This window comes from Struthio camelus, chromosome 2 (genome assembly GCF_040807025.1).
Source record: "Struthio camelus isolate bStrCam1 chromosome 2, bStrCam1.hap1, whole genome shotgun sequence".
Taxonomy (NCBI): Eukaryota; Metazoa; Chordata; class Aves; order Struthioniformes; family Struthionidae; genus Struthio; species Struthio camelus.
Window position 1 is genome coordinate 115,908,650 of NC_090943.1, and position 24,084 is coordinate 115,932,733.

The 24,084-nt window shown below is 39.3% G+C and overlaps 1 long non-coding RNA gene across 3 annotated transcripts in view; it reads right to left on the reverse strand.

Moving 5' to 3' along the window:
* The window catches only part of LOC104139120 (uncharacterized), an 82,249-nt gene that overhangs the window by 20,272 nt on the left and 37,893 nt on the right, over positions 1 to 24,084 (reverse strand). Inside the window, exons 3-7 of one of the 3 annotated variants that reach the window (XR_693047.2) lie at positions 22,608 to 22,697; positions 22,093 to 22,182; positions 19,082 to 19,167; positions 9,663 to 9,717; positions 8,817 to 8,879 (exon numbers count right to left, since the gene is read on the reverse strand). This is a non-coding gene — a long non-coding RNA (uncharacterized lncRNA). Of the gene's footprint in view, positions 1 to 8,816; positions 8,880 to 9,662; positions 9,718 to 19,081; positions 19,238 to 22,092; positions 22,183 to 22,607; positions 22,698 to 24,084 lie in introns of those variants that run through there. The other 2 variants (XR_011139140.1, XR_011139139.1) reach the window with 2 other exon arrangements.

Here is a 24,084-nt window from a genome sequence, read left to right on the forward strand (position 1 = left end):
TTGTAAAAAGGCTTCCAGAGCATTAGATCCCAAACAATGCAAGCCTTAAAAGATTAATACTAGCACCTTAATTTGGCCTTGCAAACATCTAACTAGACAGCATAGGAACAACTTATGATAAGGGGGCTGGCAACCCTATTTCGGCACCCCGCACCGCCTCACCTCCCAGCTTCCCACACCTGAAAGATACAGAGAAGTTTCAAAACTTACAGCAAGTACTTCAAATACATATCACCTCTAAGCTTGCACGGGATGGCTGCAGCAAATGGTATTTATGCCAGCCAATTGCCTCTTCCCATAGTCTCCCAACCTCGCACTGATATCCCTATTGTAAAGCAAATTTCCTCCCAGCCACAAAGATGGGTCCTGGAGTTGCAGAAAGGACTTTTAGCCATGCTAGCTTTTCTGGCTGCTCTAGAAGAAGAGGGCAGAAGCCCAGAGCTACTCCTCTCTCATAGAGCTTAGCCAGCTCTGCCTGGTCCCTTCATACATTAGCCCAGAGACAACAGCAGCCCATGGCTGCTCTTCACTGCCTAGGTACTCAACCACATGCCAGTCATGAGCCAGCGTAAAGTGGAACAAGCCAAACCTGTTACCAGGTTACCATGCCATAAAATATGACAGGCCAAAAAAAGAAATTGAGAACAACTTGCAACTAAGCTAGAGGGTAGCCATAAAATGATATTTCAGGATGGCCATTTCCACCCATAACAGAGGTCTATGAAACACAGTGGCTTAAATTTGAAGGAGTGCATGCTTGATGTCTATTAATTTGCCCTGTATTCAATATTTTGAAGAAGAAACCAGCAGATATCATTGACGTTTTCTTTGAATGGTTTCTCATAATTTCTCAACAAACTAATCTGATGAAATCTTTTTCTACTAAAATCCTCCTGTCATCTCAAAACACAGATTAGAATTTTCTCCAAACTTCTTCAGGCTTGCAAACTCCTCTCTAAGTTTGCAGCAAGTACCAACCTCTACCAAGTTTTTCCCAGTCTTAGCTGAGAAACATCAAACAAACAAGCAAAAACGTTGTCAAATTTCAAAAGAACAATTTATGTCCAGTCCGTGGCTTGGGCAAAGTTTCAGGTCAGTTCTTTATTTTACCTCTGCTAGTTCCCACATTCCAGTTTATGATGGAAACTTGAACCAAGGAATGCTTTTAGAATGGCTACAACCAGTCTGGACACAAAACGGTAAAAACCAAGCTCAGTGATTTGTTTGTTCAAGAACACCAACCAAGCACCTTTACCATGTGTTAAATACAAGTTATTTGAAAGGCATTTGAAAGCTAAATTGGGCTTAGTATTACCTTTTATGTTTTATGGGTTGTGGAAATTTTCCCTGCTTAATTATCAAAGCGTTTTATGGCCTTCTACAATCTCCAGAAAAAAAGAACAGAAGAGAAAGGTGGGGGAGGCAGCCTGATCCGTTAAGGCATCCGGATGAAAGCCTGACCTCCAAAGCTCCCAGGGAATTGTAGAGTTTGTTAGAGTTGGAAAGTAAAACAGCGACTGCCTTTTCGGGAGAGCTGGAAGCTTTGAAATTGGAAGCTGAGAGGCAACAGCTGTAGTGATTTGCGTGGCACAGGCCTGTCATATCTTAGCCAACGTGTTAAATACAGATTCTCCGTGGTGGAGCGCTCAGAGAGGGCTCACAGAGCTTCCTGCGAGCCCCTGCTGGTACTCCTACGACAAACAACTCCTGTTCTGGGTCACGGTCACGAAGGGCAGGAAAACAAGCACAGCGGCTGCGGATCACCGTGGTGTGTGTCTGTCTGTCTGTCTGTCTGATGTAGACAAAGAAAACAGAAGTGAGGCCAACAGAAGTACGGGTCCAATTGAACTGCTAAACACTGGAGAAGCAGAAGTAATTTTAATTAAATTATAGCCCAGGTTATTCCTTTAATAACCAAGGAAAACAATGCCAGAAGGTTCTCTTCTTCGTGGTTCCTAGGTGCTGGGCTGAGGTTTCAGAGCATTCCCAAACTGCAGGCCTGCCTCAGGGCAGTAGAGAAGAGAGCCAGGCTTTTACTACTATAGATTGGTCACTGCCTAGGCAAAGTCACTTCCTTTTTTCATGCCTTTCTTCTCTTCACTGCTTCTCCTGACTCCTGTGACAGCAAAGGAGGACTCTCTTCGCACAGAGCCAAGCACTATAAACCTCTACTTACCAAGCCATCTACTTACTGACTGCACAGAATCAAATAATCAAAGAATAAATACTTCTAAAACTAGTTCAAATCTCTCCTTCCCCAGTGCACTCCAGGGGAAATTAGGTACCTAAGCTTCTTGGAAATTCTGCTAGGAATTTAACTGCATGTTGTATAATTAAAGCTCCTTAAAAACAATATGACCTTACTAGCCTGTCCTTTGAAGATTTTGGCATTTAATAGCAGTGACTATGAAAGATTTTACAGGGAGCCATAAATTAATTTCGAAGTTACAGTAATAAGGGAGTGTCACATTCATTCAGACTGCTTCCTTCCTTTTTCTATCAGACAAAGTTAAACACTGAGCACCGTAAATAACCTAGGCACGCTTGCCAGCATGCAAGGTTGGCCCAGATTTTTCAAATGCTAGTACAAGCTACTCATTGAGCTTCCTAATGCTATTAGACAAGATTTCGAAAAGCACAAGTTTGCCTAAGCATATTTATTTCTTCCACACCATATCTGAATGGACAGTGACTCCGATTTGTGTATGCAAGCAATTTTGGTGTTTGTTCAGGTGTGACAATGATACAGCAACTATATTGCAGCCAGTTCACCCACCAACATGCATAACAGAAGAATTTTGCTTGCAAGATATAGGATTTACTTGTGAAAGAACGAGGCCACAGAAGAGTGCAGTTTTAGAGGTTAGGTAGGTGCTAGGTGCAATTACTTACTTTACACCATAAACAGCAAAACTAAAGAGCTACTTTATTAATACCCTCTGTACTCATACATTTCCCAGTATATGTCTGGCTTATATCAAGGATGTCTATTTTAAACCATTGCAAAATGGTTCAAAATAAATGCTGCACATACGTTCCATCCTCTCTGACCCTGTCCAGCACTCCAAGCCAAGTAATCAAAGTGGCAGCAAGACATACACATTTTGGCTTCACAACAAAGATAGCCCATCTCTCTGCAAGATCTAAAGAAAGTGAGGGGGATTGTCAAGTCGGCAAGAAAAGAGAAGAGATGGCGGAGGAAGAAAAGCTAGACAGGAAAACAACTGTAGAGATTAATCTGATGATGGGGAAGGGTGCTTCTCATAAAGCACGCAGGGTGATGATCAGGCAGAATTTGAGAGAAGAGGTCTTTGAAGTACATGCTTTATTTTCACAAGCTATTTGTCATCTCTGAAGACTTAGCCCAGTCCTGAGAATTTTTCACCTCCGTCAAGCTTCAGGCTTTTTCAATCACTTTCCTCCCACCCGCCTTCAGACAGGGGAACAGACCAGTACCACATGACTGTGGTCTTACAAGAAACAGGGGCTCAGCACCAAACATGATGGCTTCCTGAATCACCACAAAAAATAGGTTACAACAGCTATGCAGAGGCACCAGTCATGCTGCCTCACAGCAAAGCACTGAGAGTGGCTTTTTATCTGAACAGGAAAATAGAAAAGGGGAGAAAAAAAGAATTCAGTCAAATGAACGTTATAAACAGAGGGAAAGGGACAATTTATACAATGTCTTTACTCAAGTCACACAGCCCTGAATTTAATGCACAGTCCAACTGAACTCAGGGAGATATTTTAATAAACGATACGGGATTAAACCCTGAATCCAGCATCAAGAGAAGTATCTTGGTGAGAGAAGACAGAAATCATTCCCTCAAAACTATAAAGTGATATCAAAGAACCTTATCAAACTACCTTATGGACACCTCACATAGACTTAGGTAACTCTAAGTTAGATAACGTTTAAGTTCGAAATGCCTGTAAGAGATTCAGACCACTGATCACAAGTGCTTCACTTTGATGTGGCAGCTATCCCTTTCTACTCACAACCTACAAAGCTAGAGTCTGCCCCTGTTGAAAGGAGGCATACTGTACATGTTGCAGTGAAAAAACATAGTACGTTGTCTGAGTATAGTCCAAAGTCACAGATTTACCAACTTCCATTCTTCTTGTGAGAAAGCAATAGTGGCCATGTATGTTAACAAGAAAGCTTTCTCTTCCTTTCCTGAGGAACATTGGCAGCTAAAAATAAAGAAGAATTTGGGGTTATGAGAAATTAGGATAAAACAGCAAGATGAGATAATTTTAGGTTTCTGAAGACCGAGAAAGGCAGAGGCATGCCAGGGATGGAGGTTACATTAATGGACAGTCCCTGGGAGATGGAGGCTATGGGACTAGGTAGAAAAACTCATTCTACAGCTCAGGTTTACTTAAGTAAACATTAAGGTAGCTAAGCCCCAAATCAGAATTTCTAGCTAATAAACCAGAGCTGCCCACCAGCTTCAGGTCAAACACAAACAAGCATTTCTGCTCAACAGTAGCAAGAGGTAGTTAAATTAAAGACAAACTACCTCCAAGTTTGGCTATGACGATGTGGAGAGAAAACATGAGTCATTTTTCTGCTCTGAGAAGTTTTGCAGTCCTTTGATTTGACTGCTCTGGAAGGAAAAAAAAACTTTTAATTTAAAAGTTAATAACAACTTGCTCATATTTAATATGATACAGTCTGTTTCCACTGAAATTTATGGCTAGCTTTATCTTTGGAATCTTGGCTTATGGTATCTTAAGTTTTGGATATACAGTGTTTCTATTAATTCCTTAAGTTATTGGTTCATTTAATACAGAATTCAAAGAGCTGAGTCATTGCTATCAAGGACGAAATCAGACCACTGTATCACTTTTGTGCTGCAGCCTTTACACTGATTATCAGTAACTTCCTGTATCATGAATAGTTTTTTGCTTTTGACTTTCAGATTTTCTTTTTTCCTTTAACAGGAGCACATCCAACTGGACATACCCACCTCCTGTTCTACAAGATACAATAAGCATCACCTCTTGATGCTTCCATCTCAGAAAGAAAGAAAAAAAAAAAAGGACACCAACAAGGTTGCTGCTATATAAACCATCCACAGACCAGAGATCTAGGGTAACAGTCCCTCCGTAACTTCGACTGCCTGTAATTTCCATGGAAAGGCAGAGACACACCTCCCTCCCCAGCACCCACTCTGAGGTTGTAGCTACTCACCCAGCCCATGTTCATCCCTGTATTATTGCTGTGAAAGTCTCTTTATCCCAGCTGTAGCTCTACAAACACCTCCACATCTTTGTCTACAGACAGCCCATGACATAGAGTATATTTTAATTCAGTAAGTATATTCATGAAGTATTTTTTAATTTTCCTCCATGCTGTTTGCACCGCTTTTAGCCCCAATGCAGCTCTCCACTTATCGATTAGCAGGAAGCACAGGAAGAAGAAATAGCTAGTCATGGCTGCCAGACAGGCAGGTGACATAGCAATAACAATATACCTTGTACTTTCAGCCATATCTACAAGATGAAGTAAAGTTTACTGACTGCAGTGAAACCGTTTCCATAGTCCAGCCGAACGCCTGGCTGACCTGCTGCTTTGTGAGAGTCCCAGGCTCAGTGTTCAAGGACAGGCTACCGTAGATAACAGGGATGCAAACCACACTGAAAGGATGAAGGGAAGGAAAAGAGCATCTATGCATACCTCTACAATACCCAGTAGCTGCTTTTATTGCATATCACAGCAGTAGCTTCCTACGAGCATATATAGCATATGCACTCCAATGCACGCTTTCAGCTCTTTCATAGCAACAAGAAATGAGTAAACAGCACTAGTGGAAAGCCATAAGATTGTCACCTAGATAAGTCATATAAATCTAGTATTTCAGATCTCTGAAAATGGAATTTGGCTGTTTGATTCAACCATAAATCAGGATCCCTGTTAATCTGGTTTTAGAGTGGCTTTCCTGTGCAGGTTTGAGAGTCTCAAAGGAATATACTGTTCATTGATTTATATACTAGTCTTGCTGAAAAGTTGATTTACCACTGCTTTCTGCAAACAGTGAATTGCAGCTAGCTGGTTTCTCCAACTATGCAAAGCCTGTACTATAAGGTGGGAGAGCTTGACAATTTGCAACTAAGTAAACCATGCTGATCCCCAACGTTTGCCTTAAGAGTTACAGTGCGCATTATAACTGAGGCACCAATGCTGACCCACAAAACATAGCCAAATAGGAAAGTGTTTGGACCTCTTTTCATATATTGGAACTGCTTTAATTTCTTTATTATCTCATATTTTAATTTAAAAATTTTTCTACCTCACAAAATCCACTTTGAAAAGCATTAACAATAACATGTTAGCAATGTAAACAATAGCATGTAATGCTTTCAAATTTCATCTTACAACACTCTCAAACAGTGCATTTTAGCTCTTCAGGCCCCCCTTGGGCCTCAAGAAGTTTCCCTTAGACTTCCAGCAATGCTCACTTAGGTCAAAATAAGTGACTGCCTACAGTCTCAATTAAAAAAGCCACTGCAGTGAGCATAAGTTCCAGAAGATTTTTAAAACTCAGAAGATGCAAACTAACCCTAAGTAATTTGGCTCCAGTAAACAAGACACCCATCAAGAATATCAGATCTCACCTCTGATTGTTCAGTCAGGTTTCTCTGTACCTGCTCTTCCTGAGTGTTTGATAAGACTGTCACCTTTATTTCTATGTATACAATAAAACACAGTCCCACAGTCAGCTATAACTCTTTAGCAGATATTTCAGGATGTCGCATCTCCTTAAGGTGAGTCAGCCAACCATTCACCACTTTTACACCTTTCATTATGAATAAATGTTACAACTGCTATTTCATGTATGGTTGTACAGAAAAAAAAAATCTATCAAATTCATGACTGGAATTAGGATCTTCTTGCCTGAACTTACATGCATAAATAAAAAAAAAAAAAAATCAATTTCAATGCACATAGAAGACAGGAGAGCTACCGAATAGAGCTCTAATACGGCTTGCAGCAGTGTCCTCTGCTCCTCCAGGAGAATAAGGGAAGCAGACCCACACAATATCTGGATGACTATTATTCCTTGAAATTGCCAGCAGAACAGAGCTCAGTAATCTTGAGGGTGAGAAATGATGTTGTTGCAATGTTTCTTGAAGGAAAACTCAGGATTATTCATGAATCTAGGTTCTTTACCCCCAGAGGTAACACAGCTGTCTGCATACTGTAGGCATCAAGATAGCAGATATTTTCCTTTTTGCTGATGTTTAATTTGGCAAACTGTAGCTTGACACATTCTTTACAGTGTGTTTTCCTGCTTTTGGCCAAAATTGTGCACCTCATTGGCCAGTTGAATTACGAGGAAAGATTATCTGCTTTGTAAGAAATTGTGCCGCCAGTATCACAATATAAAAATCAGTGTAATTTATAACTACTTCTCTCCCTTCTCTCTCCATTTTGGCCTGGACACTAGGTATTTTATATCAACTTTCAAGCCATTTTTCATTTTAGACGGTAATCTGTTTGGTTACTGAAGTGGAATGACAGAACACACCTGTGATCAAAGGGGAAGGTAAATGGAAAAAACATCTCCCGAGTTCATGTACATATGTCCATTACCCTGACCCTGTAACACAGTGCCTAATATAGGTTTGGTCAATTATTAGACATTTTACAGTTATTTTCAGAACAAAGAAACTATTGAGCATGCCTGGCACGCACTTGGTTCTTTATTAATTTAAACTGTCCCAAATAATGACTCCAGGAAAGGTCAAATATCTCTTAACGAAAAAAATAAAAGCTCCTCTATAAAGGAACACATTCACAGAAGCAAAAGCCAGAAATTATCACTCTTGAAGACGGAGCAAGACCACCCTCTGCTATCCAGACGAGCTGAGTTACCAGGGCCCTCTCTAGAGTGAAGAAATCCTGGGTTCAAGACCCAGCTTAAACTGATTGAGGGTTTGCAAGACCCCCACTTAAATTAATTCAATTTTCCCCCAGGAGCAGTTTTGAGTCTCTGTTTTACTCCACTGGGGAAGAAAGAAAACCAAAGTTTGCATGTGGCAATTTTTCACCAAGATGGAACTCTTCTTACTTTTAGTTTACTTTTAATTAACTTCACTTGTATTGAAACATGACAGGATTGTAGGGCTTACAGGACAAAGCTAAGGGCTAGGATTCCAGCTCTGCTATTGTCTCAGCACTGTAAGTAGGGAAAAGATTGCTAGCCTCACACTTTAATGAGTATTTCTCTCCAAGTTCATGGATTTCTAAAATAATCTTAGAGTTTTATTCTCTTTTTCTAAAATCAGCCTTCAGGTTTACCCAGGAACCATGACCAAGCTAGGAAAGGGGAAAAAAGAGTGCAGAAGGAGGGATCACCTCTGAATTGATGTTTAAGAATCTAGCTATCAGCTAATCTCTGATATACTTTGCTGCTTCCATCCTCTGCCTTTTTGATCTATAATCAAAATTATAAATTCTTTTTTTGTGATATTATCTTGCATTGCTATGGTGGAATGGTGGAAGAGAGGGTTACGTGACTTCAGGAAATGGGATAAATGTGGTAAACTCCTTCAAGGGTGAAAAGACGGGTGGCCCGCCTATGTGGCCCGTTACAAAAACGGCGGCAACAACAACAACAATCACAGAAAGAAAAATTAAGAGAACCCTCCCTTTCCCCACCACCCATCCACCCCATGGACAAATAACGTACAAATCACTGTGTAGAAAATAGAGAATTCAGAAAATTGCCTCTAGATTGAAAAAAAAAAAAAAAGAAGAATTTCAATACCTCTTTTTCATCAGTTTTAATCTAGCACAGTCAAAATACAAAATAACGTTTCCACTTGTCTGCTTCTTCTGGACAATTTTTTTGTAAGTGTTGATTTGCCTGGAAATTAGAACTTTGCATTGTTAGAAGATACGTTTTCCTTGCTTTATAGACAAAGGAAACATTTTCCTCATCTCTTGGCATAAGCTTTTTCCCCACTGCTATGCAGGCCCCTCTTTCTCTCCCTCTGAAGCATGAATGATAAAACACATTCATCTTTTTCTCCATGGGATTATAAAAAACAGGTGTTAGGAATTCCAGAGATTGTCACTGCAAAATCCTTATATCATCTTAATAGGCAGAAAACATGATTTGCAAAATGTCATCCTATTCTAGGGGCTACTACAGTTATCAGAAAAAATATGACCAATATACAAGCCAAGTAAAGTGGTGCTCCCAGTACTGAAAAGCATATATTTGCTCACAAGTCAATCTCTTCTCATTCAGGGAAATAGCTACTGTTCTATAGCAAAGGAGAGGGTAGTCTAGTTGTACCACCCTCTGGTATGCCATAGGAATAGTTCCTTTGCAATAGCATGCAGAGTGCTAAGGTAGAGGCATCAGGCACCATCTGAAATTCTCATTTCCTCTGTCTAACCGATCTAGTGCACAAGAGTGCTCAACTTCCATGCAGCCCATGATTACAACTCATATCTTATCTCCAGATTCAGGACTGGATCCTGCCATGACCATGGGACAGGGAGATTCCATGACTTCTTGGGGAAGTGCAAAGACAGAAAACAAGAGCTTTTGTTTAAAACAAACAAACAAAAAAAATTCTGTCTGCAGGCTTTGTAAGTAAAAAAAATAATAATAACGTTCTCTAATAGCCATTGACCTTACCACTGAGGGGATAAGGAGACTGTCTGGAGACTGTTTCTTGCAATTGCAGACATATCTGTAAAACAATAGCAATTTATGTAAACAGTTAAGTTTGCATACATTGATGACACACTAATCAAACCTCTGCAAAAAATGGAGGAACAAATTAGAATAAAGCTTTTTATGCAGAAATACTTTTGTTAACTGATTTCTATTTTCACATGCCTTTGTTCTATCTAGTTTTACCTACAGTCTGAAGAAGAGTATAACGGGTTGTTCTTTCAACATCTCCACCTTGTTCAAAGTTAGGAAGCTAGTTAGGAAGAGAAAATACTTGAGTAATTCTGAACAGGATGAAAGAATTGCCAAGAAGTGATTGCAATTTTTACTGTGAAAAATGCCAGTTTGTCAAACACTAATTTATCAGTAAGGGATAAGCACCAATTGCAACAGGAGTAGGAGTCTAGGTTTGAAAACAGGAGGTGGAAAGTGAGAAAGGGGAGTAGAAAACTCACTTAAGGTTATAGTTCAGCAAGCAGCATACTCCCTTACTCGTAAAGATTATGAACTTAGTCTTTGTTCCACCAATCATTTACTCATGCAAAGCTGAACAGTGCAAAAGTGATAAAAAAGAAGCACCTATTCCAGAAGGTCACTTTAGAATAGATCAGTACTCACCTTTGCTGAAATTTTCCACTCTACTTCATTCATATTAGATTGAATCAGACCCAGATATGGACCATTTTACATAAGGCTATGAGCTACTGAGGGCTCAGCAGGCTAGAATCTGTCTTCCCTCTCCCCCTACCATATTCAGCATATCTATCACTTTATCTTTTTTCTAAATACTGGGTTTGATTTTAACAAATAGGCAATTACCAGCAATATGTTTTCACAGGAAAAATTCCCAACAAGCTAAACATATAAGCAAGCCACTTGCTAGATCAAAGCATTTTATTTGAAGAAACCTGGTAGAAACATCTGTTTCTTCCATGCAAACTTCCACATCATTCCTCAGCTTCTCATTACTAATCTTCTACAGTTATCATTTGTTTCCTTAAAAAAAAAAAAAGCCAGGAGGTAGAAAAATCACCACTGCTTCAAGAGCAAAAGGACTACTTAATAGCACAATGAATAACTTTCTGACAGCCAAAACAGAGATGATAAAGAATGAAAAGTACACTAGGATTGCCAATAGAGGGGCTGTAGATGGAAGGACAGGCAACTTCCTCTGTTGCTTGTTTTAAGGATAAAAAGAAGAAACATTCAAATTTCTAAAGCTACTACTATTCATAAACATTGAAACCCTATAGCTCTACCTATAAAGAGACGTGAGCTTATTCTGCCTGTCCTCCAAGTTGACAAGAAGCCCACAGCTGTGGTTAGCAGGGCACCAAGCCCAAGCTAATAAAGTTCAGCTGAGAAGCAGGGTATATTAGTTTAGGCCAAATGCCATGCTAGTTTGCTATATGGCTTCCAGTCAGCTTAGAATAAGGACAGAGCAAACTCAAATCTGTTTGCAAAAGATCACGTAGCCATTACTTTAGATAAATATAAAAACATAACATAGGTGTTCTAGCTCTTTAGGTTTGCAGATGTATAATAATTAGAAATGTCTTTGCCCTTGCATGTGTACATGCTAACTTCTGCCCTGTTAGTTGGATATATTCATTCTGGCTATCACCCACTTGAACTAATAGGCATTTCACCCCGCAGAAAGTTGCCCCAGTTAAAATCTCCAAATGATGCAGCCAGACAGAGATGTGTGGTTAAGAAGAGTCCAAAAATCTGGGATATATATTTCACATAAACAATCTGCTGTTTCAGGTTGTTGAAAAAATCTTCAGTAGCAAGAGAAATTAGGATGCAAAAAATGAGGTAAACCTGCTAGTGCTGTCTCACCAGATCGTCACGTGATATGTTAAGTTGTGCTCGTGCTGTGAAATGTTACATGTAATAAAGTGTCATGATATGCTCATGACATGTTTACAGCTGACAATTCTAATATTCTGTTTTAAGAGAGAGACAGCTACAGCAGAGATGAGGAAAACTGAAAAAACACCTGTCAATATTCACCTTTCTGAAGTGGTTAATACCACTAGTCTGAAGTACTCAACCCTGTTTTGTAACACTGATAAATATTCTGCTATGCTTTTCTTAGAAGTAAGAGCTTATCTGTCTCTCCATTGCTGTGATGCTACTGCACCACAGGTTAAATTGCTACTGCTCTTTTGAAATCTTATTAAATTTAATGCCTCTTTTTAAAAGAGGCATTCTAAGATAAGTGTTTGCAAAGCACAAGACACCTTTCAGATGAAAGTTGCTATCAATATCTAAAATACTATTATTGCTTCCAAAGATAAATTTCTTCTTTGGAGGTCTAGCTTATGGCCTCTAGGAAAGACAAGAGATCTTTCATCCTTTTGGTCTAGGACAATATTAACAGCAAGGGATTAAAATGTCCTTAAATGACCACAATTTCCCACATTTCAATGTTGAGGAAAGAAGCTGCTTCATTCTTTACTGTCACATACGTATGGTGGCTTCTCTCACACCCTTCATCCATGGGAGAGTATCAAAGTAAAACTACAAAGAGTCATTTACTCTCTTTGATGGTTGTCAAGTACACAGGTGTGCAGATCGCTAAATTGAAGCATGTCAAGCTGTATATTAGCATCTATATGGCAGTCTCAGAATCATGAAGCTACCTCCACCATACAAGATGAAGGGGAAAAAAAATTTTTTCCAGTGACCTTGTCTTAGATAACTACAATATTCAAATTCTCTGATTAATCCCACTATGGGCACAAAGCAGGGAAAATACCTGCAGAGAAGCACACTGATCTTGTGATTAAAATCCCAAGCTGGGATGCAGGGAACTGGACTCAGCTTTTAGTTCTGCACAGATTCTTATGCAAGGGCAGATTCAATGAACTCCTCTTTTGCCACCATTAAATCACCGAATATAATCACATAAGTGTTCCCTTTACTTGGAAGTGTTAGGAGAAAATAAACCATGGGCACATGGGAGGTGTTTGATATTCTTACAATGATTTATTGTCAGGGCATGTGCATACAGTACAAGATTTAGAAACAATCTCACAATGAAATCCTAAAACCATTAACTGGCAAATTCTTCACATCTGCCAAATTCAGACAGCACAACTAATTCATAAGCACCCAGGGTAACTTATAGCAACCCTGGAGAGTTACTGTAATTTTAGCATTGACTTCACTGGATGCACATTGAGAAAAAAAACATCTAATTCTCACAAAAGCCTCAGTGGAGAATGGATTTAGATCTCTTAACTGGCATTGATCAAATGTCAAGAGTGAGATTTCAGTGGCATTTACACAGTCTCACAGATTGAGTGATATTCATGGGATTTGAAAAGCAAAGGCCTAGCTGATATGTATGTACGTTCACTAAGATAAAACTGCTTGCTGCACCCAAAGTTAGAGTGACAGCAGTGTTTACATGCCTTCATCCCATGCCAGGTAAGTGTCCAACAAAAACAGGCCTTGATTCTGATCTCATATATACTCATTTTCACTGGCTGGTGTTACATTATTCAAGAGCTGCCACAGCTAAGCAAAATCAGAAATGGGCTCCATCTCCATTTTTCACGTTTAAAAGAAGGGTTGAGGAGGGAGAAGGAAATGAGCTGAAATACATCAGAAGCTCCAGATCAGAATCTAACCTGAAAATTAAGGCCAATTTAAAATATATATTATACATACATATATTGCTTTGTATTTTTTTCTTTAAGTCTGATTCTACCAGGTTTCCTTATGAGAAAATGGGGGCAAAAAAAAGCTGTGATCATTTGGCACCATTTCACTTAGGAAAATTTTGTGCCTCATTGTCCTCTTCTTTTGTTTTCTGCAAAACTTGAGCTTGAACATTCTGGTATATAAAACAGGTAAAGTGACATGCTTTGTTCTATACAGATTCACCTTTGCCCTGAATTAAGGTAATTTTTGTTCTAGAGTAGATATCTTTATTAAAAAAATAATGTTCATAAATGTAAGAGACACCAGTGTTCAATTTTATATATAATTTTGGAGGAAAAATAGAAGTGTGGGGACGTTTTCTCCCCTGCAACCCTGTTTTCTGGTACCTAATACCAAATTATTTCCTTCTCCTAATTATGATACAGACAATTGACTTTTCACAGTCCTATTTCTGTGCTGATACTTACAAGGAACTAGAGGACCAATTTTATATACTGCAGACCTGAAAATTACTCTTGGACTTAACACATTCATTTAAATGCCAAGTTTTTGTAAAAGCTTCACAAATGTCTTGGATTTGTAGTTCATGAAAAGTTTCATTCTTTAAAGGACTCTCTGAATATTCTTGCCAGCAAAGTGGTAGTAAAACAGTTTTAACACTTCAGTGAAAACTGTAGTACAGATGATTAGAGATTATAATACACTGAAAAAAGGCCTTGGAGAGTACATTAGATTTGAGCAGCACTTGAAAGCTTAACTAGAAGCTGATCAAAAAAACAAACACGAAACCCCCTCTCTCTTCCTCTCCTCACTACAGAAAGTTCAGCCTTTTCACACACACACACACACACACACACACAAATAATAGCAACACACATTATAAAAACAAAAATATTCAGATTCAGAATGGCTGCTAATTTGCCTCAAAGTCAATCAAGTCAGACTGATTTCGTTACCCATATGGTAGAATACTGATTTGAGGCTACACAGCGAGAAACCTCATGAGACTCTGCCATGATACATCCCAATTAAAAAAAAAAAATCAAAATTTTATAAATATTTGAATATGGAAATAATAATGGAGAAGAGAGGAATCTGAGTTTGAAATGTGCCTGTGTTAACAGTAAAGATAGAACAAAACAGAAAAAGGAATTACGAAAGGAGGGACACTAGGCTGTGACTGCTCAAAGCTGGCTGCAGGCTAAAAAGGTTCCTGAAAAGGTTTTAGTATTTGGGGTTCATTATTTCCTACAGAAATGCAATGCTTTGCGCCGTATTGTTACTTCATCATAAACTGAATTTTTGACAGATTTTCTTTGGTCAGCTTTTGTACATGTTTTTCAGCTGACTGCTGGGAAAATCTGGAACTACATCTTTTGGATTTCTAGTCCTTTTGAAGATAACAGTTCATATGATCATACTGGTGGGCCTAAAAAGTTATTTTCCTGAAGCTTCCTGTGGTCCTGCCTTGACACATTGTAGAGACACAGCCTGTAAGGTCTTTTCGAGAAGATGTACAAAAGTTAAGTGCTCATGGGCAGGAGAAAGGCAAAGGATTGCTACTAGATCAGAAACAAGCTAAAAAATAAAGGATAGGATTAAATGATGAATTCTTTATGCAGCAGGCATGAGCAAGAGCCTTGAAATGCTACACTACTTAATAAATATATTGTAATATCTGTAAAAAGGTGGAAGGGGAGGAAGTAGTTAATGCTAACAGACGATATGGTTGTTTAGGGCTTGGTCCAAACCAGAGCAGAGCATGAGTTCAGGCACGCCAGCAACATAGCGGTAAAACCAAATGTAAAACTGGAAAAGCACCGTTTTGAAAGGGAAAATGTAAGCTAGTCTTACAGCTGACAGGGTCCTAACAACAAGCGTTTCCTTTTGAGCAGGCAGATTGCGAGACACTGGAGAGAGCTTGGAGAAAACTTCCATATTAAATGGGAGCCAAAAGCAAAGTAAATATTAGGCTTCACAAGGAAGGGGAGGAATACAGAATAAGCACCTCATCTAGGGTATTGCAGGGTAGAGGTAGGAGCAGCCCAGGAGAGCTTCTCATATTAAGCAAGTTTATAAAGACTGGAATTGCTAATATTAAAAAGGTGACAGGTAGTCTGGGATTTGACAGAATTTCATAAAATATTGCATATTCTAAAAAAGCTAGATCAGGGCATCTCTTCACTCTGCATTTGACTCATGTCAGTGAAATGCAATACGGCTAAATATTCAAAGAAATTAAAGACAGTACTTTTTTCTAAAGCACAGGATTAAAATAAGGAACACATTGTCACAAGAATTGAGGAGGATGAGGCCTAAACAAGATTCATATAATGGGACATCATCATTAATAAGAAACTTTTGGAAGAGATATTATACCCTATGCTTTGGAGTATAAATCAACGTGCAAGGAAGATCAGACCAGCTGCTTGCTCCAAAGTTCATACACCTCTTTGAAGAACCAGTTGTTGAGTTTGCAGAGGTAAAATCTGCAAAACCAAAGTGTACTGAAGCTATTTTCTCATTGTGGCAGTAGGTATAGGAAGATAATGTGAAATAAAATCAACTGAAAAAAGAAAGTAAATCAAACTCCAGCAATCCTAGTTGAGCTTTATTTTTCTGATCCTCTAGTCAACCTCCCTTTTTAATTTTGCCTATTGCTGTATGAGATGTATGATCTAATTTTTCAAATTCATTGCCGTTCTACTCTAGATTTACCAGACGCTTTGAAGTCAGACATAGTGACACCCTTTCAAAATGACTTAGACAAAAAAATTGCCTTGCAAGGGAAGGCAAGATTTGTGGGAAGTCTATATAGTTGGAGAAAGCAGACAAGCTTTCAGGCACACAAGCCCTTCTCCAGCTCTTTTTTTTCTCAACTATACAAGTCGATGTAACAAAATAAATCACTTACTTATATGCCAAAACTATAGCCACAACACTATTACACTCACAAAGCTGAAGTCTTAAAAGACTCACTACAGATGAACATAAGTTGTCAGCTGAAAACTGCTCTAGCATACTGGCATACAAAAAACAAAGCCTTACTAGCAAATATTTCTACAAGAGCGCTTGTTGAAGTTCTACCTTAAAAATCTGTCTGGTGAGAATGAAAACCTGACAGGTTTTTTTAGTTTTATTTCATTTTTGACTGTTGATGTTAATAGGAATGTCCTGTTCAAAGAACTTCAATGCCAGGAAAAAAAGACAGACACGGGGTGACTGGATGCTGTAGATTCCTTACAGTTATAAATGAAATACCGGAAAATACATCTGGGAGCCACATTGCTGAAGGCTGAACAAAATGAACCAAATGAACTGAGGGCTGAAGCAGCTTTAGAACTGAAAGCAGATAGAGCCCTGCATCTGCAAATGACCAAAAATGTAAATAATCATTTCTACCTTCAACATTTACAGTTGAAAGACTCCAATTTCTCCAAAACTGTTTTCAATACAAATACATCATACCTTCTTTACTTCTCCCAGATATGCAATGAAGGCAGAGAGAAAAATGCCAGAGAAAATTGCAGCTTTGCTTCTCAGTATTCTCTTGTGCCTTTTCCAACTTAGTGCTGAAATAGCAGTGTTACATGGGTGCAAATGCCCACCTCACTGTTTCCACTAGAGGAAGCAACTACAGAGAACATGAACTGTGCAACAGCAACCTTTAAACTCTTGAAAAGGTATGCTGTCTATGCAGCCTGCACAATTCCTACACTTGTAGCGTCAAAGATCCTTTCTCTAGATACATTTGCTGCACAAAAACTAACTCCTTGGGAACATCACCCAAGGGTTTTCTTTCTGCAGTGGCCCTTTGGATCACAGGCTTTCAGCTGCTGGAAACTATGATCTTTATCCACATACATATAAGTGATTTCAGTGACAGAAGAAATAATCCAGCATTTGTTCTTGAAAAGGGTCTTACCTCTGTTCGTCTTTTCCATTATATTGGTTATTTATTGATACTTTCTTTTAAAGGCATTTTAAGCTAGATTTTTGCTTTCATTTACAGTCTGTTCCACACTCATTCCTCCTCAAATTGCCACATTACCATTTTCACATGTGAACACGGCTGTCAGAGGGAGACTGAAGACTCTTCCACTTGGCATGGGCTGGACCTCCCAGGCACCCTCTGCCATCCTCAGTTACAGTCACACACTAGGGCTTGCCGGAAACACCTCCCAGGTTGGTGAAGAAGCTGCAGCCCCACCGCCTGTCTTGGCTCTCAGCCACCAGGCCAGGTGGCAGACCAGCACCAGGGCTACTGCTGGTGATGCCACAGGAAGGTCTGAAGCCTCTTAAGGAGGCAGCTATTGCTGGGCCCGGTGAGATGGCCCATCCCATAACAGCAGCTGTTATTTCCCTCCCCGTCAGCAAGAGAAGCAGCCATCCCTGCTCTCCAGGGGTCTTGCAGGGACAAGCTGGCTGCTGCTCTTTCCTTGGTTGCATCTTTCCTGGAGTTTCCATGTTTCCAAATTTCCAAGCACAAGACCACAGCTCGCTCTCAACTGCTGTCTGCAGCCTCGGTCTGGAAAGAGTCTGCATGCTGCCGTACACGTAGTGCCTCCAGTGCAGCATTCATCAGCAACTGGTTGTAACAAGAAGCTGCCAGCTACTGTGATCTTGACTGAAAATAAATGGAGGCTCCCAAAATGAAACAAAGCCACAGCAGAGGTCAGTTCAGCCAGACTGTGGAGTAAAGCCCAGCTATACTTACAATTACAGAATGAATCCATAGAAAACACAATCAGTAATGATTGCAGTGAGAGCATGGAAAACTAGGCAAGCAGAGAGACAAGTATTGTACCTGTTGAATGTTGCCAGGTACCAACCTAATTTTAGGAGTGGTTATTTTTGGCTGTAGAATAAGTTTCTGGTTTTTCTTTGTTTTTTTTTATTTTTCAGGAGATTCCTCACAGAAGCAATAAGTTCCTTAGAGCATGGCCTCTCATTTTGCTATGGAGTGATAAGAACAATGAGGTGCCACAAGCTACAACACTGCAAATAACCAATAGATTTAATTTAAAAAAGATTGTACTTTTATTTATTTAAATATATTTTTAAAACCAAGTTGTCACTCCCAGGACACTTCAGTCAGCTCTGCAGAAATGTAGACAAACTGGAAGCCATGAAAAAACAAAGAAAATGTTTAGCAGCGAAGGGGTTCAGCAGTCAATATGCAGGACACAATCTTGCACTATCAAGAAATGGATCAGAAACCTTCAGAGAGAGTTTCTATCTATAAGCATCATCTTCTAAGATAAGAACCTGCTGGTTGCAGAGAATATATTCACTGCAGAACTCATTTCTCAAATTTGTCTATTACTTATGTAAGATAAAACCAAAAGCAATCAAGTGGAAAAAACAAGAACGTGCCTGATCACCAAAATGCTAAAGCTGAAGTAATTTGGTACTGTCCTCTTTCTTAGAGCAGTATCTTTCAGAACAAAATAAAAAATACAGCCCATTGTACCCTAAATCCTCAGCTATTTTAGGAACATTGTTGACCTCTCTGAAAAAGTTCCAGTGTTTCTGGACTCTTTAGCTGGTATCTCTTCTGCAATTGGTTAAGTAAAAACCAGGTGTGTATTCTCTTGGGTTGTCTCTGTGGATGTATATTTGGGAATGATAATTTCTGGATGATGTTCAAACATTCCTCTGGATCCGTGTCATTCTGGCAAACAGCTGAAGATGCACATACTGACCTGTATCTCTTCATCTGCTCTGTGTTTTGCTCAGCCCTGTAACCACAGCCAGCATTTGGATTTCATCACACAGAGGTGCCAAGTCTCTGCAGAATTAGAAAGGAGGAAAAGTGTGCGACTCATCCTGAAGAAGTCCAGATGTCATGTTCCCATTACCTGTTACAGTGAACATATTACCATTTCAAAACTGGTTTGATGTTCAGGGGTTGCATTGACAGTTTCATAGCTTTTCATTATTATTTGGGAGAGTTGCTCTCAAAAAGGTCTTTTTTCCTATGGCGGATGCATAGGAAACTGTCAGCAACTTTCAAGTTGTTACCACTTCTTAGCCTAAAACCCACCTTTTAAGTTTAGTGTTCAACTTTAGTCCCAAAGGGAATCTTCATAAGTCTCGTGAAATTTAACCAAAATATTTAAAAAGGAAACCCAGTTGGTAAACATCATAGTAGTTCTGGAACATGCTTCTCAGCTATCCCTGGCACACAGGGACAGAGAGAAGTAGACCAGACCTTTCTTGAAAGGTTAGAGCCCTAGGTTCAGCTTAGACTTAGACCAAGGAATAAAGCTGACTTAGAGTTGACTACTAAGCAGGTTATACGTCTCTTTGTCCGCACCGTTACAGAAGCCTCTTGTACTCCTCCGTCTGATGTGCTCAATTTGGTATAATTTACTGACAACAGTACTTAGGAACATTTAAGCAATCCCTTCCGTGCCACCATCTTTTATGTAAGCTAACATTTTCCTTTGGCTTTGGATTGAAAATAGAAAGTGTAGGATACTATCCTTCAGTAGTCATAGACAAAACCATCTGTTCTCCAAGACACAGCAGTTGAACGCTTCAGTCATTTAAGAACTGCTGATAGTTTATATGTAGCTTCCTTCAAAATAAATACCCCATAAAGACAAAAAATGAAATGTGTCTCTATCCAAAGTTATGTACATGCATTTTATACACGATCTACTGCCCCATAAAGTTGACTCCAGTGACAAAAATGAAAATGAGGGGCAGAAATAAGTAGTGCAGAGACCTTTTAATTTGTAAAAAATGAAGCTGGCAACACATTCTAATCTTTCCGCTCACTGTTCACCAATATTTACAGAGGTACTATCTGATCTGCTCTGCGGACTGGAATCACAAGGTCAAGGTATGTGTAATCATTAAATATTACTTTGCCTAGAATACTGTTTCTTTTTATACCATTACATATTTGCAGTAAACCAAAGACATCAATTTTCTAGGAGTTTGTGGGTACATTTGAAAGTAACCTTGTCTGGCACAAAGCAAATCTCCACTTTGTTTATGTTCATGTTTAACCACCATTGAGTCTGGGGCCACTATATTACCCCTAGGCCAAGGTCACCAAAATATTGCAGCTCTCATCAAAGCTGGCCAGAGGCCCGAGCCAAACAAATCCATGACCTCTTACAAAAGAGGGTCTGAGTTCAATAAGCTTCATCTGATGCCTTTACACAGACAGACAGCCTTTCTGAACTGTGATTTGAGCATCCCAGCTCGCTGCTGCTTACCATAACAGAACACACCAAAAAAAAATCTTTGTATATGATTTCTACCAATAAAAACAGGCAGGAGAAGTGAAGTCATGTTTATAGCCCTGTAGTTTCCCAGGCTGACATCAAATGTTTTCTAAGCTTAAACCACATGTATCACCTGGAGAAAAGGTGTGCTCAGAGAATGAACAAACCAAAGATAAGAAAAAACACATGCATTTTCCTTAGCAGTCTTATTTTGTAGCTATTTATAATATGTGATTAGCATGGAAGAGTCTGTTGCTTGCTCTGCCCGTTTCAGTCTGGGACTGAAAGAAAGATGTTGGTTAGCGTTTAAGAGAGGTATTAGTGCTTGCCCATTCAGTTCAAACAGTGAGGTTACATTAGCAGCAGAAGGCTGGATCGGAAGAGCTGGCAGGAGGATACAGAAAGCAGGAGCTGCCAGGTAAAAAGCTCCGTTGACAGTGAAAAAAAAATGTTTACACTTGAAGGCTGTCTCCAGGGAGACATTTGGACAAGGGAAAAATATTCTACCATGGCTCAGGACAAGAGAGCTTTCTGTGCTCCTGAAACCTCCAGCATGTTCTGTTTTAGGAATTTCAATTCCAGCACTACAATACTTCAGCATTTCTTCCACTCCAATTGAAAGAGAGACAAGCAAGAGAGAGAAGACAGTTCTGCAGAAGCACACGCATATTAAATGCGATTTTGAAACAAGAAAGAAATTATGCAAACTTTTCAAACACATAAATTTGGAATAAATGATAACCATGAACATTCATTTATATAAAAACTGGTGTTCCAGGACGTTCTGAAATAGTGGTTAAAGCAATCATCCATGTACTACTACTACTTACATGCAATATTACAGGCACTGTTGAATATGATGCCCAAACTTCCCTTTATTAAAACCCTCGCTTTCTCTTTTTTAAAACATATTTTCCAAATTTTGCTCATCTGAAATAACATTTCTCGCAAGAGATATTGATTTCAGATTTTAAAAATCTGAAAAAGAAATCCCAGTGACAACCAGTGTATCCACGGAAAAATCAGCCATTGTGATCTTAGAGGGAATCTTACAGGTGGATATCTGCATTGCCGTCCTCCTGCTCTGAATGAAGTATATGCAGTTCTAAAGGGGAAGGATGTGAAATAACTGGTTCCAGCATTTGGCATTTACTGTGTTTAGGAAAATCTGCTTAAACTTAGCCAGGTTATGGGCCCTGGGGAAGGAGGCGCTGGGGGCAAAAAGAAGTCCTTAAAACGTCCTTGTCGCATGGGTGTCAGAAGGGTGCCCTGTCGTGGAACTGGGTGGATTTTCCACTGTGATTTAAAACAGGAGAAAAAATTAGAAAAACCAGCAAACCCACCCTCCTCCTGAAATGTTTATGAACAAAGCCCTCTGTTACAGGACATTTGTTCAGGCTATAAAATTCAAGCCCTCAAAAGTAAGGAAATGACATTATTAAGACTGCAGAGTTCAGAGACCAGGTCAGACTTACGCTGCAGGATGGTGTGGAGTATGATGTTCCTGTCTTTGGGTTTGACCGCGTTTGCAGGGAAGAGGGAAGATGTGGTCAAGGAGGCAGGGGCTGCAGCAAGACAAAAAGCAGGTGAGCGCTGGAGAGGTGATTTTGCCACTGCATCCACTCCAGCCTACCCCCAGAAGTCCCAGGGAAGTTGTTTAAAGCAAACTTAAAGTTGCTGACTTATGCTCTCTGACATCATAAGCTATTAGACATTTTATCTAAGTTAGGTGGTTTGGAAATCCAAGCAGACATCCAACTACCTTCACCCAATTACCTTTGAAAATTGTGTCTGCAGTGAACATATTGTTTATACATTAATAATGAGGTGACCAGGTTATTAAGAAAAACAAGTATTAACTGAATTCATTGAATTGAACAAAAATAATAATAAAATAAATGAACGGGCAATTTAGATGCAAAAAAATTTTGCCAGGATTTTCTCATGTAGTCAGTACATTGAAGGTCATTTCACTGAGCAAATAAAATACCTTTTAAAGCACCCTTTGTGAATTTTCAGTCCAGTTTCCATTTCTTTCCAAAGCCAACCAAAAAGAATGAACACCTCTTTACAATGAACACTGTAAAAGATATAAAGTAAGCATAAATAACATGTAAATCTGTTATTTAAATCTAGATTACTTATGCAGGCCAGAGTTCAGTGAAAAAACTGCTTTGGGACCACATCCTAGGGATTAAGCACCTAGGCAATACAAGGCCATACAAAAGGTGCCCAAGAAACTTAAATAATGGCATTTTCTAACTTCCGAATGTTTCTGTAACCCTATTAACATCCCTGTAGGATAATAAAACAAGTGAAAAGCGAATATCATCTGAAGAAGTGTTTCTACACTAGTGTATTTCCAGAAACCCTGGCAGAAGAAATCTGGTTTACTTTAATTAGAACATCTCTCACGCATCACAAACCTTCCTAATCCAGTTATGACTGTCTACAGTTGTAAAAAAATCTTCATTTTGTTAAAGTGAGGCAACAAAATACATTTTCTTCTACATCTAGACAGGAAAAGAATCCAAGCTCATTTTGGAAACTTGCAGGGAGAAAAAAAGGAGCATTTCTGCTTTTCCTGATAGCCTCTGACACATGAGAGAGGTTCATAATTATCCTTGGAGTAAAAGCAGCTTTGTAACAGAGAAGGTGGTATTTTCATCACATAGCACTTGCAAACGGCCAAGAGCACCCACAATTACCTTACTGCAGCGCCTTGAGGTCTGAGCCACCTCTTCCACCCCCCTACCCCCATAGCCACTCTACAGTGTTCAGTGGATTTTGGAATGGTCTCTGGCCATGCTGAATACCAGCTGAGGTATTCCAGCCAAATTCTTTACTGTATCCTTCTTTACATACCTTTCTAATAGAACAAATCGTCAGCTATAGATGATTTACCCACAAGTCAAACAGTTGAGTTCTGGAAACCTATCAGTCCTGTTTTTTCAGGTACAAAATAAAACATTCCCATGCCAGATGCCAGTCGGAGGCATTCTATCCTCTCGGCTCCTCCAGCATGTGTGCACCTCTCATTTCTGAGACCTACTGTCAACTTCATTAGAGACTTCCAAACGGACATCTCTTAAACAAGAATGGCTTTTCACTAGTCTTACTTGAAAGCACAATGAATTATGAATTTAATAGAGTAATTTATTTATGTTAGTTTGCCTGTCCTGTAGCTGACAGTTCCATCACAGAAGATTTCTCGTCATTGTAACACTTCTTGTTGCTATGTAAAGAAGCCAGGATTGCTAATGAAAACTACTTTTTTGTGCCACTTTCAATTATAAGAAGATTTGTGAAGGGTTTTTGGAGATGTTGTGCTGATTCTTCGCCTCCCTACTACCTCCCACATTCGTCTTTTTATTTTGTCTTTCATCTCCTTTCTGATGCCCCACATGCCATCATGCCACACTGCACTGGCTAAATAAACCCCTAAATCTAGCTTTTGTGTAGCATTA